This window comes from Anopheles funestus, chromosome X, assembly GCF_943734845.2.
Source record: "Anopheles funestus chromosome X, idAnoFuneDA-416_04, whole genome shotgun sequence".
Taxonomy (NCBI): domain Eukaryota; kingdom Metazoa; phylum Arthropoda; class Insecta; order Diptera; family Culicidae; genus Anopheles; species Anopheles funestus.
The window spans coordinates 19,886,573-19,898,906 of NC_064597.1; positions in this window are offsets into that span (position 1 = coordinate 19,886,573).

A 12,334-nucleotide genomic window follows, 5' to 3' on the forward strand; every position below is an offset into this window, starting at 1 on the left:
AGTATCGTCTGGATGTGGTCATGCCACCTTCGTCTATATCCAGCGAAGTTTCCGGCTATAGCTATTTATGTTCCCGTATCTCATCAGTCAATCTTCAGCTTCTTCAGTTCAACCCACTGCTATCATCAACTCCACGGTGCAATGTCGTGTTTGCAGCTTTGTATTGTGTATCGTGGAACGCTTTTATTCTAGTGTTAGCGCATGGTATTTCAGTGTCATACGGATGGATTATCGTTAAGTCGCCTTTTTTTCAACTTTCCTTAAATCTATAAATTCACATTAGAAACTTACACAACAATTTTTGTTTCCGTTGTTACCATACTTCACATATTGATTACTCTAAAAATTTCTTCAATCTGTTGTTATGCAATTTTTCCAACTTCCTTCCATTTTTAACTACGCAAGTTTGGTCGCTGGGTATTTCTACTACTTCGTACGGTCCTCTGAAAATAGTTTGTAATTTCTTTTCCTTTCTCACAGATGTTTGAATTTTGCACCTCGCTAGAATCCACATGCAGTAATTCATCTGCGGAATTATCCTCTGCCTCTGGTGCAACTGCAATAACATGTTCCACATGAAATTCTGGGCTTTTCACTACATTATTTACACTGGGATCTACTGACCCTTCTTGAAGAGCACTTGCAGAAAGTATGTCTGATGTTAAATCCAAAACATGTTCAGTAGCGGCTTTAGACATGACGCCCATCGGTTCCATAATTTCTTTTCCTTTCTCACAGATGTTTGAATTTTGCACCTCGCTAGAATCCACATGCAGTAATTCATCTGCGGAATGATCCTCTGCCTCTGGTGCATCTTCAATAACATGTTCCACATGAAATTCTGGGCTTTTCACTACATTATTTACACTGGGATCTACTGACCCTTCTTGAAGAGCACTTGCAGAAAGTATATCTGATGTTAAATCCAAAACATGTTCAGTAGCGGCTTTAGAATTGACCCTCATCGGTTCCATAATTTCTTTTCCTTTCTCACAGATGTTTGAATTTTGCACCTCGCTAGAATCCACATGCAGTAATTCATCTGCAGAATGATCCTCTGCCTCTGGTGCATCTTCAATAACATGTTCCACATGAAATTCTGGGCTTTTCACTACATTATTTACACTGGGATCTACTGACCCTTCTTGAAGAGCACTTGCAGAAAGTATGTCTGATGTTAAATCCAAAACATGTTCAGTAGCGGCTGTAGACATGACGCCCATCGGTTCCATAATTTCTTTTCCTTTCTCACAGATGTTTAAATTTTGCACCTCGCTAGAATCCACATGCAGTAATTCATCTGCAGAATGATCCTCTGCCTCTGGTGCATCTTCAATAACATGTTCCACATGAAATTCTGGGCTTTTCACTACATTATTTACACTGGGATCTGCTGACCCTTCTTGAAGAGCACTTGCAGAAAGTATATCTGATGTTAAATCCAAAACATGTTCAGTAGCGGCTTTAGACATGACCCTCATCGGTTCCATAATTTCTTTTCCTTTCTCACAGATGTTTGAATTTTGCACCTCGCTAGAATCCACATGCAGTAATTCATCTGCGGAATGATCCTCTGCCTCTGGTGCATCTTCAATAACATGTTCCACATGAAATTCTAGGCTTTTATTTATAAATATTATTTACATTATTTACACTGGGATTTACTGACCCTTCTTGAAGAGCACTTGCAGAAAGTATGTCTGATGTTAAATCCAAAACATGTTCAGTAGCGGCTGTAGACATGACGCCCATCGGTTCCATAATTTCTTTTCCTTTCTCACAGATGTTTGAATTTTGCACCTCGCTAGAATCCACATGCAGTAGTTCATCTGCGGAATGATCCTCTGCCTCTGGTGCATCTTCAATAACATGTTCCACATGAAATTCTGGGCTTTTCACTACATTATTTACACTGGGATCTACTGACCCTTCTTGAAGAGCACTTGCAGAAAGTATGTCTGATGTTAAATCCAAAACATGTTCAGTAGCGGCTTTAGACATGACCCTCATCGGTTCCATAATTTCTTTTCCTTTCTCACAGATGTTTGAATTTTGCACCTCGCTAGAATCCACATGCAGTAATTCATCTGCGGAATGATCCTCTGCCTCTGGTGCATCTTCAATAACATGTTCCACATGAAATTCTGGGCTTTTCACTACATTATTTACACTGGGATCTACTGACCCTTCTTGAAGAGCACTTGCAGAAAGTATGTCTGATGTTAAATCCAAAACATGTTCAGTAGCGGCTTTAGACGTGACCCTCATCGGTTCCATAATTTCTTTTCCTTTCTCACAGATGTTTGAATTTTGCACCTCGCTAGAATCCACATGCAGTAATTCATCTGCGGAATGATCCTCTGCCTCTGGTGCATCTTCAATAACATGTTACACATGAAATTCTAGGCTTTTATTTATAAATATTATTTACATTATTTACACTGGGATTTACTGACCCTTCTTGAAGAGCACTTGCAGAAAGTATGTCTGATGTTAAATCCAAAACATGTTCAGTAGCGGCTGTAGACATGACGCCCATCGGTTCCATAATTTCTTTTCCTTTCTCACAGATGTTTGAATTTTGCACCTCGCTAGAATCCACATGCAGTAATTCATCTGCGGAATGATCCTCTGCCTCTGGTGCATCTGCAATAACATGTTCCACATGAAATTCTGGGCTTTTCACTACATTATTTACACTGGGATCTACTGACCCTTCTTGAAGAGCACTTGCAGAAAGTATGTCTGATGTTAAATCCAAAACATGTTCAGTAGCGGCTTTAGACATGACCCTCATCGGTTCCATAATTTCTTTTCCTTTCTCACAGATGTTTGAATTTTGCACCTCGCTAGAATCCACATGCAGTTATTCATCTGCGGAATGATCCTCTGCCTCTGGTGCATCTTCAATAACATGTTCCACATGAAATTCTGGGCTTTTCACTACATTATTTACACTGGGATCTACTGACCCTTCTTGAAGAGCACTTGCAGAAAGTATATCTGATGTTAAATCCAAAACATGTTCAGTAGCGGCTTTAGACATGACCCTCATCGGTTCCATAATTTCTTTTCCTTTCTCACAGATGTTTGAATTTTGCACCTCGCTAGAATCCACATGCAGTAATTCATCTGCGGAATGATCCTCTGCCTCTGGTGCATCTTCAATAACATGTTCCACATGAAATTCTAGGCTTTTATTTATAAATATTATTTACATTATTTACACTGGGATTTACTGACCCTTCTTGAAGAGCACTTGCAGAAAGTATGTCTGATGTTAAATCCAAAACATGTTCAGTAGCGGCTGTAGACATGACGCCCATCGGTTCCATAATTTATTTTCCTTTCTCACAGATGTTTGAATTTTGCACCTCGCTAGAATCCACATGCAGTAATTCATCTGCGGAATGATCCTCTGCCTCTGGTGCATCTGCAATAACATGTTCCACATGAAATTCTGGGCTTTTCACTACATTATTTACACTGGGATCTACTGACCCTTCTTGAAGAGCACTTGCAGAAAGTATGTCTGATGTTAAATCCAAAACATGTTCAGTAGCGGCTTTAGACATGACCCTCATCGGTTCCATAATTTCTTTTCCTTTCTCACAGATGTTTGAATTTTGCACCTCGCTAGAATCCACATGCAGTAATTCATCTGCGGAATGATCCTCTGCCTCTGGTGCATCTTCAATAACATGTTCCACATGAAATTCTAGGCTTTTATTTATAAATATTATTTACATTATTTACACTGGGATTTACTGACCCTTCTTGAAGAGCACTTGCAGAAAGTATGTCTGATGTTAAATCCAAAACATGTTCAGTAGCGGCTGTAGACATGACGCCCATCGGTTCCATAATTTCTTTTCCTTTCTCACAGATGTTTGAATTTTGCACCTCGCTAGAATCCACATGCAGTAATTCATCTGCGGAATGATCCTCTGCCTCTGGTGCATCTTCAATAACATGTTCCACATGAAATTCTGGGCTTTTCACTACATTATTTACACTGGGATCTACTGACCCTTCTTGAAGAGCACTTGCAGAAAGTATATCTGATGTTAAATCCAAAACATGTTCAGTAGCGGCTTTAGACATGACCCTCATCGGTTCCATAATTTCTTTTCCTTTCTCACAGATGTTTGAATTTTGCACCTCGCTAGAATCCACATGCAGTAATTCATCTGCGGAATGATCCTCTGCCTCTGGTGCATCTTCAATAACATGTTACACATGAAATTCTAGGCTTTTATTTATAAATATTATTTACATTATTTACACTGGGATTTACTGACCCTTCTTGAAGAGCACTTGCAGAAAGTATGTCTGATGTTAAATCCAAAACATGTTCAGTAGCGGCTGTAGACATGACGCCCATCGGTTCCATAATTTCTTTTCCTTTCTCACAGATGTTTGAATTTTGCACCTCGCTAGAATCCACATGCAGTAATTCATCTGCGGAATGATCCTCTGCCTCTGGTGCATCTGCAATAACATGTTCCACATGAAATTCTGGGCTTTTCACTACATTATTTACACTGGGATCTACTGACCCTTCTTGAAGAGCACTTGCAGAAAGTATGTCTGATGTTAAATCCAAAACATGTTCAGTAGCGGCTTTAGACATGACCCTCATCGGTTCCATAATTTCTTTTCCTTTCTCACAGATGTTTGAATTTTGCACCTCGCTAGAATCCACATGCAGTTATTCATCTGCGGAATGATCCTCTGCCTCTGGTGCATCTTCAATAACATGTTCCACATGAAATTCTGGGCTTTTCACTACATTATTTACACTGGGATCTACTGACCCTTCTTGAAGAGCACTTGCAGAAAGTATATCTGATGTTAAATCCAAAACATGTTCAGTAGCGGCTTTAGACATGACCCTCATCGGTTCCATAATTTCTTTTCCTTTCTCACAGATGTTTGAATTTTGCACCTCGCTAGAATCCACATGCAGTAATTCATCTGCGGAATGATCCTCTGCCTCTGGTGCATCTTCAATAACATGTTCCACATGAAATTCTAGGCTTTTCACTACATTATTTACAATGGGATCTACTGACCCTTCTTGAAGAGCACTTGCAGAAAGTATGTCTGATGTTAAATCCAAAACATGTTCAGTAGCGGCTGTAGACATGACGCCCATCGGTTCCATAATTTATTTTCCTTTCTCATAGATGTTTAAATTTTGCACCTCGCTAGAATCCACATGCAGTAATTCATCTGCGGAATGATCCTCTGCCTCTGGTGCATCTTCAATAACATGTTCCACATGAAATTCTGGGCTTTTCACTACATTATTTACACTGGGATCTACTGACCCTTCTTGAAGAGCACTTGCAGAAAGTATGTCTGATGTTAAATCCAAAACATGTTCAGTAGCGGCTTTAGACATGACCCTCATCGGTTCCATAATTTCTTTTCCTTTCTCACAGATGTTTGAATTTTGCACCTCGCTAGAATCCACATGCAGTAATTCATCTGCGGAATGATCCTCTGCCTCTGGTGCATCTTCAATAACATGTTCCACATGAAATTCTGGGCTTTTCACTACATTATTTACACTGGGATCTACTGACCCTTCTTGAAGAGCACTTGCAGAAAGTATGTCTGATATTAAATCCAAAACATGTTCAGTAGCGGCTTTAGACATGACGCCCATCGGTTCCATAATTTATTTTCCTTTCTCACAGATATTTGAATTTTGCACCTCGCTAGAATCCACATGCAGTAATTCATCTGCGGAATGATCCTCTGCCTCTGGTGCATCTTCAATAACATGTTCCACATGAAATTCTGGGCTTTTCACTACATTATTTACACTGGGATCTACTGACCCTTCTTGAAGAGCACTTGCAGAAAGTATGTCTGATGTTAAATCCAAAACATGTTCAGTAGCGGCTTTAGACATGACCCTCATCGGTTCCATAATTTCTTTTCCTTTCTCACAGATGTTTGAATTTTGCACCTCGCTAGAATCCACATGCAGTAATTCATCTGCGGAATGATCCTCTGCCTCTGGTGCATCTTCAATATCATGTTCCACATGAAATTCTGGGCTTTTCACTACATTATTTACACTGGGATCTACTGACCCTTCTTGAAGAGCACTTGCAGAAAGTATATCTGATGTTAAATCCAAAACATGTTCAGTAGCGGCTTTAGACATGACCCTCATCGGTTCCATAATTTCTTTTCCTTTCTCACAGATGTTTGAATTTTGCACCTCGCTAGAATCCACATGCAGTAATTCATCTGCGGAATGATCCTCTGCCTCTGGTGCATCTTCAATAACATGTTCCACATGAAATTCTAGGCTTTTATTTATAAATATTATTTACATTATTTACACTGGGATTTACTGACCCTTCTTGAAGAGCACTTGCAGAAAGTATGTCTGATGTTAAATCCAAAACATGTTCAGTAGCGGCTGTAGACATGACGCCCATCGGTTCCATAATTTATTTTCCTTTCTCACAGATGTTTGAATTTTGCACCTCGCTAGAATCCACATGCAGTAGTTCATCTGCGGAATGATCCTCTGCCTCTGGTGCATCTTCAATAACATGTTCCACATGAAATTCTGGGCTTTTCACTACATTATTTACACTGGGATCTACTGACCCTTCTTGAAGAGCACTTGCAGAAAGTATATCTGATGTTAAATCCAAAACATGTTCAGTAGCGGCTTTAGACATGACCCTCATCAGTTCCATAATTTCTTTTCCTTTCTCACAGATGTTTAAATTTTGCACCTCGCTAGAATCCACATGCAGTAATTCATCTGCAGAATGATCCTCTGCCTCTGGTGCATCTGCAATAACATGTTCCACATGAAATTCTGGGCTTTTCACTACATTATTTACACTGGGATCTACTGACCCTTCTTGAAGAGCACTTGCAGAAAGTATGTCTGATGTTAAATCCAAAACATGTTCAGTAGCGGCTGTAGACATGACGCCCATCGGTTCCATAATTTCTTTTCCTTTCTCACAGATGTTTAAATTTTGCACCTCGCTAGAATCCACATGCAGTAATTCATCTGCAGAATGATCCTCTGCCTCTGGTGCATCTTCAATAACATGTTCCACATGAAATTCTGGGCTTTTCACTACATTATTTACACTGGGATCTGCTGACCCTTCTTGAAGAGCACTTGCAGAAAGTATATCTGATGTTAAATCCAAAACATGTTCAGTAGCGGCTTTAGACATGACCCTCATCGGTTCCATAATTTCTTTTCCTTTCTCACAGATGTTTGAATTTTGCACCTCGCTAGAATCCACATGCAGTAATTCATCTGCGGAATGATCCTCTGCCTCTGGTGCATCTTCAATAACAAGTTCCACATGAAATTCTAGGCTTTTATTTATAAATATTATTTACATTATTTACACTGGGATTTACTGACCCTTCTTGAAGAGCACTTGCAGAAAGTATGTCTGATGTTAAATCCAAAACATGTTCAGTAGCGGCTGTAGACATGACGCCCATCGGTTCCATAATTTCTTTTCCTTTCTCACAGATGTTTAAATTTTGCACCTCGCTAGAATCCACATGCAGTAATTCATCTGCAGAATGATCCTCTGCCTCTGGTGCATCTGCAATAACATGTTCCACATGAAATTCTGGGCTTTTCACTACATTATTTACACTGGGATCTACTGACCCTTCTTGAAGAGCACTTGCAGAAAGTATGTCTGATGTTAAATCCAAAACATGTTCAGTAGCGGCTTTAGACATGACCCTCATCGGTTCCATAATTTCTTTTCCTTTTTCACAGATGTTTGAATTTTGCACCTCGCTAGAATCCACATGCAGTAATTCATCTGCGGAATGATCCTCTGCCTCTGGTGCATCTTCAATAACATGTTCCACATGAAATTCTGGGCTTTTCACTACATTATTTACACTGGGATCTACTGACCCTTCTTGAAGAGCACTTGCAGAAAGTATGTCTGATGTTAAATCCAAAACATGTTCAGTAGCGGTTTTAGACATGACCCCCATCGGTTCCATAATTTCTTTTCCTTTCTCACAGATGTTTGAATTTTGCACCTCGCTAGAATCCACATGCAGTAATTCATCTGCGGAATGATCCTCTGCCTCTGGTGCATCTTCAATAACATGTTCCACATGAAATTCTGGGCTTTTCACTACATTATTTACACTGGGATCTACTGACCCTTCTTGAAGAGCACTTGCAGAAAGTATGTCTGATGTTAAATCCAAAACATGTTCAGTAGCAGGTTTAGACATGACCCTCATCGGTTCCATAATTTATTTTCCTTTCTCACAGATGTTTGAATTTTGCACCTCGCTAGAATCCACATGCAGTAATTCATCTGCGGAATGATCCTCTGCCTCTGGTGCATCTTCAATAACATGTTCCACATGAAATTCTTGGATTTTATTTATTAAAATTATTTACATAATTTACACTGGGTTTTACTGACCCTTCTTGAAGAGCACTTGCAGAAAGTATGTCTGATGTTAAATCCAAAACATGTTCAGTAGCGGTTTTAGACATGACCCCCATCGGTTCCATAATTTCTTTTCCTTTCTCACAGATGTTTAAATTTTGCACCTCGCTAGAATCCACATGCAGTAATTCATCTGCGGAATGATCCTCTGCCTCTGGTGCATCTTCAATAACATGTTCCACATGAAATTCTGGGCTTTTCACTACATTATTTACACTGGGATCTACTGACCCTTCTTGAAGAGCACTTGCAGAAAGTATGTCTGATATTAAATCCAAAACATGTTCAGTAGCGGCTTTAGACATGACGCCCATCGGTTCCATAATTTATTTTCCTTTCTCACAGATGTTTGAATTTTGCACCTCGCTAGAATCCACATGCAGTAATTCATCTGCGGAATGATCCTCTGCCTCTGGTGCATCTTCAATAACATGTTCCACATGAAATTCTGGGCTTTTCACTACATTATTTACACTGGGATCTACTGACTCTTCTTGAAGAGCACTTGCAGAAAGTATGTCTGATATTAAATCCAAAACATGTTCAGTAGCGGCTTTAGACATGACCCTCATCGGTTCCATAAATTCTTTTCCTTTCTCACAGATGTTTAAATTTTGCACCTCGCTAGAATCCACATGCAGTAATTCATCTGCGGAATGATCCTCTGCCTCTGGTGCATCTTCAATAACATGTTCCACATGAAATTCTGGGCTTTTCACTACATTATTTACACTGGGATCTACTGACTCTTCTTGAAGAGCACTTGCAGAAAGTATGTCTGATGTTAAATCCAAAACATGTTCAGTAGCGGCTTTAGACATGACCCTCATCGGTTCCATAATTTCTTTTCCTTTCTCACAGATGTTTGAATTTTGCACCTCGCTAGAATCCACATGCAGTAATTCATCTGCGGAATGATCCTCTGCCTCTGGTGCATCTTCAATAACATGTTCCACATGAAATTCTAGGCTTTTCACTACATTATTTACACTGGGATCTACTGACCCTTCTTGAAGAGCACTTGCAGAAAGTATGTCTGATGTTAAATCCAAAACATGTTCAGTAGCGGCTGTAGACATGACCCTCATCGGTTCCATAATTTCTTTTCCTTTCTCACAGATGTTTGAATTTTGCACCTCGCTAGAATCCACATGCAGTAATTCATCTGCGGAATGATCCTCTGCCTCTGGTGCATCTTCAATAACATGTTCCACATGAAATTCTAGGCTTTTATTTATAAATATTATTTACATTATTTACACTGGGATTTACTGACCCTTCTTGAAGAGCACTTGCAGAAAGTATGTCTGATGTTAAATCCAAAACATGTTCAGTAGCGGCTGTAGACATGACGCCCATCGGTTCCATAATTTATTTTCCTTTCTCACAGATGTTTGAATTTTGCACCTCGCTAGAATCCACATGCAGTAATTCATCTGCGGAATGATCCTCTGCCTCTGGTGCATCTTCAATAACATGTTCCACATGAAATTCTGGGCTTTTCACTACATTATTTACACTGGGATCTACTGACCCTTCTTGAAGAGCACTTGCAGAAAGTATGTCTGATATTAAATCCAAAACATGTTCAGTAGCGGCTTTAGACATGACCCTCATCGGTTCCATAAATTCTTTTCCTTTCTCACAGATGTTTGAATTTTGCACCTCGCTAGAATCCACATGCAGTAATTCATCTGATACTGATGTTAAATCCAAAACATGTTCAGTAGCGGCTTTAGACATGACCCTCATCGGTTCCATAATTTCTTTTCCTTTCTCACAGATGTTTGAATTTTGCACCTCGCTAGAATCCACATGCAGTAATTCATCTGCGGAATGATCCTCTGCCTCTGGTGCATCTTCAATAACATGTTCCACATGAAATTCTAGGCTTTTCACTACATTATTTACACTGGGATTTACTGACCCTTCTTGAAGAGCACTTGCAGAAAGTATGTCTGATGTTAAATCCAAAACATGTTCAGTAGCGGCTGTAGACATGACCCTCATCGGTTCCATAATTTCTTTTCCTTTCTCACAGATGTTTGAATTTTGCACCTCGCTAGAATCCACATGCAGTAATTCATCTGCGGAATGATCCTCTGCCTCTGGTGCATCTTCAATATCATGTTCCACATGAAATTCTGGGCTTTTCACTACATTATTTACACTGGGATCTACTGACCCTTCTTGAAGAGCACTTGCAGAAAGTATATCTGATGTTAAATCCAAAACATGTTCAGTAGCGGCTTTAGACATGACCCTCATCAGTTCCATAATTTCTTTTCCTTTCTCACAGATGTTTGAATTTTGCACCTCGCTAGAATCCACATGCAGTAATTCATCTGCGGAATGATCCTCTGCCTCTGGTGCATCTTCAATAACATGTTCCACATGAAATTCTAGGCTTTTATTTATAAATATTATTTACATTATTTACACTGGGATTTACTGACCCTTCTTGAAGAGCACTTGCAGAAAGTATGTCTGATGTTAAATCCAAAACATGTTCAGTAGCGGCTGTAGACATGACGCCCATCGGTTCCATAATTTCTTTTCCTTTCTCACAGATGTTTGAATTTTGCACCTCGCTAGAATCCACATGCAGTAATTCATCTGCGGAATGATCCTCTGCCTCTGGTGCATCTTCAATAACATGTTCCACATGAAATTCTGGGCTTTTCACTACATTATTTACACTGGGATCTACTGACCCTTCTTGAAGAGCACTTGCAGAAAGTATGTCTGATGTTAAATCCAAAACATGTTCAGTAGCGGCTGCAGACATGACGCCCATCGGTTCCATAATTTCTTTTCCTTTCTCACAGATGTTTAAATTTTGCACCTCGCTAGAATCCACATGCAGTAATTCATCTGCGGAATGATCCTCTGCCTCTGGTGCATCTTCAATAACATGTTCCACATGAAATTCTGGGCTTTTCACTACATTATTTACACTGGGATCTACTGACCCTTCTTGAAGAGTACTTGCAGAAAGTATGTCTGATGTTAAATCCAAAACATGTTCAGTAGCGGCTTTAGACGTGACCCTCATCGGTTCCATAATTTCTTTTCCTTTCTCACAGATGTTTGAATTTTGCACCTCGCTAGAATCCACATGCAGTAATTCATCTGCGGAATGATCCTCTGCCTCTGGTGCATCTTCAATAACATGTTCCACATGAAATTCTAGGCTTTTATTTATAAATATTATTTACATTATTTACACTGGGATTTACTGACCCTTCTTGAAGAGCACTTGCAGAAAGTATGTCTGATGTTAAATCCAAAACATGTTCAGTAGCGGCTGTAGACATGACGCCCATCGGTTCCATAATTTCTTTTCCTTTCTCACAGATGTTTGAATTTTGCACCTCGCTAGAATCCACATGCAGTAATTCATCTGCGGAATGATCCTCTGCCTCTGGTGCATCTTCAATAACATGTTCCACATGAAATTCTGGGCTTTTCACTACATTATTTACACTGGGATCTACTGACCCTTCTTGAAGAGCACTTGCAGAAAGTATGTCTGATGTTAAATCCAAAACATGTTCAGTAGCGGCTGTAGACATGACGCCCATCGGTTCCATAATTTCTTTTCCTTTCTCACAGATGTTTAAATTTTGCACCTCGCTAGAATCCACATGCAGTAATTCATCTGCGGAATGATCCTCTGCCTCTGGTGCATCTGCAATAACATGTTCCACATGAAATTCTGGGCTTTTCACTACATTATTTACACTGGGATCTACTGACCCTTCTTGAAGAGCACTTGCAGAAAGTATGTCTGATGTTAAATCCAAAACATGTTCAGTAGCGGTTTTAGACATGACCCC